Source organism: Sapajus apella, unplaced genomic scaffold (genome assembly GCF_009761245.1).
Source record: "Sapajus apella isolate SASKATOON/1434 unplaced genomic scaffold, GSC_monkey_1.0 scaffold1641, whole genome shotgun sequence".
NCBI classification, from domain to species: domain Eukaryota; kingdom Metazoa; phylum Chordata; class Mammalia; order Primates; family Cebidae; genus Sapajus; species Sapajus apella.
The window spans coordinates 1,690-7,823 of record NW_022438567.1 but is presented as its reverse complement, the minus strand read 5'-3'; the positions used below and the strand labels follow the sequence as shown (position 1 = coordinate 7,823).

The 6,134-nt window shown below is 63.4% G+C and overlaps 1 pseudogene; it reads right to left on the bottom strand.

Annotated features, from left to right (window-relative positions):
* Window positions 1-1,405: 1,405 nt before the first annotated feature.
* LOC116546904 lies at window positions 1,406-5,708 on the bottom strand (annotated as a pseudogene).
* Between the last annotated feature and the right edge of the window lie 426 nt (window positions 5,709-6,134).

The window sequence follows — 6,134 nt, the reverse complement described above, 5'->3', positions numbered from 1 at the left end:
CACACACACACACACTCTCTCCCCCACCCCCCCTGTCCGACACACACACACACACACACACACACACAAACTTACTTCTGACTCCTCTGCCCCCAACACATACATTCTCTCTTTCTCCTGACCCTCTGAGTGTTGACACACTTGACCAGGCACCGCTGGACACCCCCACCACAGGGGGGTGAACACTGTGGGGGGTAGGGAGGGAGTGTCTCCTTTGGCCACCTTAGCAGTGGGGGCAGCAACACCTCCTCTGGAAAGCCATCCCTGCGCGCTGTGCCTGACTGGCCTGCCCTTGCTCCCAGCCCTGCCTTCAGTGCCACCTGGGAGGGCCTGGTCCCATGCCTAGACCCCACTCGGTACTCAAACCCCACTCACACTGTGGGATCAGTTCCTGCAGTGGGGAGTGGCGTGAGAACAGTGGGGACAGCCCTTGAAGCTGCAGGGCAGCGAGCACCTCTCACGGGACATGCCTGACAGGCCTGGGCAGAGCCCCCGGGATGGAGCCCTAATGAAGAAGCAGGCAAAGACGTGGGTGAGACACCACTGTGCCCGAAGAATGGGGCAGAGGACCTGTCCAGCCCACAGGCAGGAGGGGAGGAGACAGGTTTCACAGCCGAGGCCCAGCCCGCCAGGCTTCGTTATCAGGTGCGGGTCTGAAAGCCCTGAACATGCACCGAAACTGTGCCAGTGTTGTGCTGTGCCCGCTGAGTCTGTGCCCAGACCTGTGCTTCATCCTGTTACTTCATTTAATCCTCCTGACCCTTCTCTCCCAAGCTGTCCCCATTTTACAGATGAAAACACAGTGACCCAGCAAGGCAAAGCAACCTGCCCAGAGTCACTTAGCAGCCAGTGGGACAAAGACTCAAATCCTGGCCCAGCTGACTCCAGGGCCCGGCTCAGGGCCCACAGCTGAGATTTCTGAACCCCTTCGTTCTAAACAGACCCAGCAGAAGGTGTACTGCCCACCCGAGGCTCCTCTTCTGCCCCCTTCTGCCGCTGGCCTTTGCCAGGCTCCCTGCTTGCCCCAAGCTCGTCATTCCTGCCTCTTTAGACTTCACACCTACTGTCCCTTTTATCCCTGTCCTTGGCATCACTGACTCCTCCCTCGGGTCTCAACTTGAGGCCCCTCCTGGAAAGGCCTTCCCTGACGTCGCAGCACAAGTGCCCTTTCCTTGTCTGTTTCTCCCTGGCAGGCTGTGAGCACCAGCAGGGCGGGACCTCATCCAGTCACTGCTGCACGAGCAGTGGCCAGAGACAGCCTGGCTCTCAGCCACACTCAATAGCTGTTTCACCCAACCCAGGACCGACCAGGTGCTGCCAAGCCCTTGCTCCCTGCTCCTCCACACAGCCCAGCTCACCTGGCCCTAGGGCCCCACCACCCACTGTGTGCAGGGGTGAATGTTACAGGGCCGCGTGGCATTGGGTCTCAGTGCCTCCTCGCAGAGGCCTGGCTCTGGACAGGTCACCAGATGCTGCTGTTCACCACCAGCACAGGACTCAGAGTACTGGGGTGCAGGGAAGGAGTCAGGGCACAGCCAGGGTCTGAGGGCGCCCCCTCCCCTCAACTGGACCCCAAGGCCTCACCTCCCTCCAGGAAGAAGTGTAGCATCTGAGGCATGGCTGGGCCCCGCAGGGCCGGTGCGCGGGCGGTTTGGCTAGCCCTGGCTGACAATGGAAGGGTCGCAGCAGCCGGAGGTCCTGTGTGTCCACATACTGCACGTCCCACACTGAGGAGCCTCCACCACAGCTGCAGGAGCACTGGTGACGGAGAGACGCGTATGGACACCCCCCACGTGCAGGCCCACACATGCGACCCCATGAGGCCTGTGGCAGGGAAGGCATCAGGCCCCGTTCCAGCCCGGGAAAATCCCTGAAGAGTCCCAGCGGGAGGCCAAGGCTGGCAGGCCCCAGGCAAAAGATACACAGCCAGGGGCTGCCATGGGCGGGGACAGACGGAGAAAGGGAGGAACAAAGGCAAGCTGGTGAAAGACAAGTCCAGATGGGGTCAAAAATACAGAGGGGAGGAGACAGGCCTAGCCAGACAAAAATGAAGACTCCCAGGAGATTCAGATCCAGTGCCATCGGGTGCCCAGACGTGCAGCCCAGAGCCCTCCCCTGCTGCTCTCGGAACACAGGCCATGGGGACCCAGGGCTCCGCCCCGTGCCCTGGCTCCATCCTCACACACCTTACTCCAGTTGCCCAAGTGCCAGGTGGCACAAGGCCACAGGTGGCAGCGGTGGGCAGGCTGGGGCCGGCCAGCAGGAACGCAGTCCTCATCCCGGTCGAAGCTACAGCGCACTGGCCTCCAGAAGGCACCCAGGCCACAGGTGGTGGAGCACTGCGGGGCACGGACCCGTGAAAGCCAGGCAGACCCCATCCCCCCCAGGCCCCCACAGCCAGGAACTACCCACCTAGGCTAGCAAGGCCTCAGCAAGACAGGCCCCTCTTCTGGGCCTCAGTTTTCTTATTTGCAAAATAGACTCCTCCACCCAGCACCCAAGAAGACCGTGAGAATAAAGTCAACCCCCACCCCCAGCAACCAACTGACCCTGCCCACAAAGGACAAAGGGACTGTGTTTCCAGTGTCACTGGTGCAGAGATAGGGGAAGGGGACCCTGCGGGCACTCCTGGCCAGCTATCCTGACCAGCCTGCCCCTTCCCACACCCAAAATAGGGATCTGAACAGAAGCTTGCTTCTCCTGCAGTGACCATCTGGGGACCCAGGGAGGGGACACTGGCCAGCTTCTTTCATGCAGCTCAGACCCCTGCAGGTCACTGCCAAAGGACGGTGGAGCCATTGAGGGCAGAGCCAGGTGGCAGTGGGCTGAGCCCAGCGTGGAGGAGCCAGGCTGAGCCTCAGGGAAGCTTGCTGCTTTCTGGGCAGACTGGGCCTGCGGGCCATGAGGGGGACTCTCCCCACTGCACAGCTGTCTGAGTGAACTCTGTCCTGGGGTGTGCTGCCAGTGTGTGCCTGCCCTGGCTTCCCTGAGGCCCCCTGTGCTGCCCAGGAATGGGCCCTGTGGTCTCCTCATCCACCTAATCCTGGGAGCCCCTGCCACGAGGGAGGTGGGACAGACAATGCCTGTGTCCCACTCTGCTCACTTTCAGATGAGGTAACAATCACCAAGGTCTCGGTCAAACTCCCTCACCAGCTCGGCCCGCACCACTTGCCGCGCTCCAGTTTCCAGCTTGCCAGCTGGCGTTCCTGGCAGCCAACAGGTCCACAGGGGGCCCTGCCTCAGCCAGGCTGGGGGCCGGGGGCTGGGTCTCAGGTGCTCTGCGGCTGTTTGCAGGGCTGTCCCAAGCTGGCATGGACAGCAGCCCAGAGCTCAGGGGCACCTCAGGCTGAGGGACTTGGGCTGGCCCTCGGGTCCCGGGCTCCGGGCAGGGTCAGGCTCAGGTGTGTGCCCGAGGCCATTCAGGATCGTGGGGAGGAAGGTGCCCCACACTGCCACAGTCCGAAGGTTCCAGGATCCTGGTCCTGGGGTTGGGGAGTTGGGAGTCCCCGGCTGCAGGGGACTGTCCCTGCCTTCCATCTCTGGCAGAGGGGCTATGGGAGGAGGAAGGGGAGGAGCTGCCTCCACAGTGGGCCTCAACTCACTGTCCCCAGGCCCCAGGCCACCCTCCAGAGCTGGCTTCCAGGCTACAGTCCCTCCTGTCCACAGCTCCACCACATCAGGACCAGGAGAGGAGTGGGTGCTGCCCACAGGGGACAAAGGGGGCAGCATGGGGCTGGGTCTCAGGGGCAGGTGGGGGGCTCTGCAGCCCCCCAATTCCTCATCGTTCTTGGAAACCTCATGGTCCTGTCCCACCATGGATGGGGCAGCTGGCACTGGCTGTCCTCGCCAACCAAGTCATTTTGGCCCCCAGGGGTGGCAGGCATCTGCACGCCATCAGGGGAAACCCTGGGCCAGGGCAGGCTGGGGAGCCCAAGGTCTGGGGCCCCTATGAGGGTGTCTTCCTCAGGCAGGAAACTGACCAGAGTTCCCAGGGGTCAGCTCTGAGGGTGGGGGTGGGGAGCGGCCGCCCTGGCTGGGCCAAGAGCTAGGGGACCAACGTCCCAGTGCCTCCTCCTCCGTGGCTGCAGGGGGCTCTGTGGCAGACACGGGGCTACCTGTGGAGGGCGCAGCAGGATGGCCATGTGGTGTGGGCGTCCCATTCCCTGTCCCCGCCAGGTCTAGATTGGGCTCCTCAAAGGGCCCTTAGGACAGGTCCTCGTGGAAGTTGATGAAATTGTAGTCGTAGTAGAAGTCGTCCACAAACACAGGCCCCAGCGGGTCCAGCTCCAGGGCCTCCCGGCGATGGCGTTGCCCATGCTGGCTGGCCTGGGTGCTGAGGTGGGTAAAGGGCATGGGGCCAGGTGGCGCGGGATGAAGTCAGCCTCGTTGAAGAGCTCGTGGCTGGAGGAGCCGCTGCCTGAGACTTCAGGGACCAGTGTGTCCAGGGGCCGCGCATAGGGTGGCAGAGAGCAGGTGACTTGTCGGGCTGGCTGCTGGGCCTCGTCACAGGGGACAACCAGTGTCATTGGTGCAGAGGACACCTCGGTGCTGAGTGCCCTCCCCGCATGTCACTGAGCACTGAGGGGGGGAAGCTAGGGTGAGGGGCTCAGGCTGGGAGGCAGGCTGCCAGGGGACGCTGGGGCAAGGTGGGGACAAGGTACTGTCCACTGCCCGCGTCAGGGACAGTGGCAGGGACCCCAGCCAGCCCTCTCTGGCCCTACCCAGCTCAAGGTCATGGCTGTGGCCACGGCTTTGCAGGGGCTTCCTGATCCCTGAGGCTTTGGAGTCAGGCTGGACCCTGGAATGCCCCAGACTCCCTCCCACCCACGGTACCAGGCAGTAAGGGCTGGAGGAAGGCTGTCTGCCTCCCTGTAGCCTGAGACCAAGGGTGGTGCTGGAGGCGGCCCCTCCCATCCAGCACTCACCTGAGACCAGTTCCCCACAGCCCAGGTGGCCGGACAGGGCATGTGGCGGTTGCAGGGGGTTTCAGCTGGGGGCCGGGGAAGGTGTTCACAGGCGGGCGGCTCCAGGGCACTTTGCTCATCCAGCTTCACACCGCGGATGCAGAGCATGACCCAGCGTGAGAGGCCCCCAGGCCCGCAGGAGCACAGCTGCCACTCACCTGCCCACCACCTGGCAAGGGCACATGGGTGGCATCAGCAGGCTCACCAGCAGGGAGGGCCAGGCCAGGCTCGCAGGCCCTCAGGGTTGGTCCCAGAGCTGGGACCAAGGCCAGTGGCTGCTTCTCCAGAGCTCCAAGCCCAGGTAGGTGTCCTACCCCCTAAGTCTGGTGACATGGCCCAGCCCCTCTGCTCCTGCCACCCTCCCCTCAGGGGAAGTGAGCATGACCTGAGGCCTATTTCCATATCCAGGGACCTAAGGAGGAGAACCACAGGTGTCCAGCCTGACCCAGGCTGGAGTAAGGGGTGACCGGGAGCTGGGGCTTCAGCCTTGGGAAGACCTGTGAAAACCTGGCTGCCTGTGCTCCTCCCTGGGAACTCTGGGGCCCAGAAGTAGGGGCCTGTGGCAGACCTAGGCCGCCTGGGGGTGGGGAGTTGGCAGGGGTGTGGGGGCAGCTCACCTGGCAGGGCAGGGCTACTCACTGCACTTCCTCTGGCAGTCATCGGGCTGGCCCAGGGGGTCACAGTGCCCCTCGTCCACAGACCCTGCCTGCCGCTCCGAGCAGTACACACTCTGCCTCTGCACACCTAGGGGCCGTGGGGCTCAGCCTGGGCCTGGCACCCAGGTGCCTACCGCCCAAGACCCAAAGACACCATTTCTGCCAGAACCCTCCCAGAACAGCACCTCACCGCCCGTGTCCGGATGAAGGCAGACCTCCCCGGCTGCCTCCTCCTTGCTGTCCTGCTCTCACCCGCCCTCTCCTACGTAGCCTCTCTCTGACTGTCCCTGGAGAGGTGGCACAGTATGGAGGTTTAGTGGGTTGGGTCCCCAGACCCTCTGCTTCCTAGCTGAGATGCCTGGGCGGCTCATTTGGCCACTCTGAACCTCAGCGGCCTCCTCTGTGAAGTTGGAGTGACAATCCTGCCTGCCTACAAGCCCTGGAGGGAGGACTGCTTGTGGCCTTGCGTATGCGGGCTCAGCCCGTGCCCGGCACATCCTAAGAGCTCGATCTG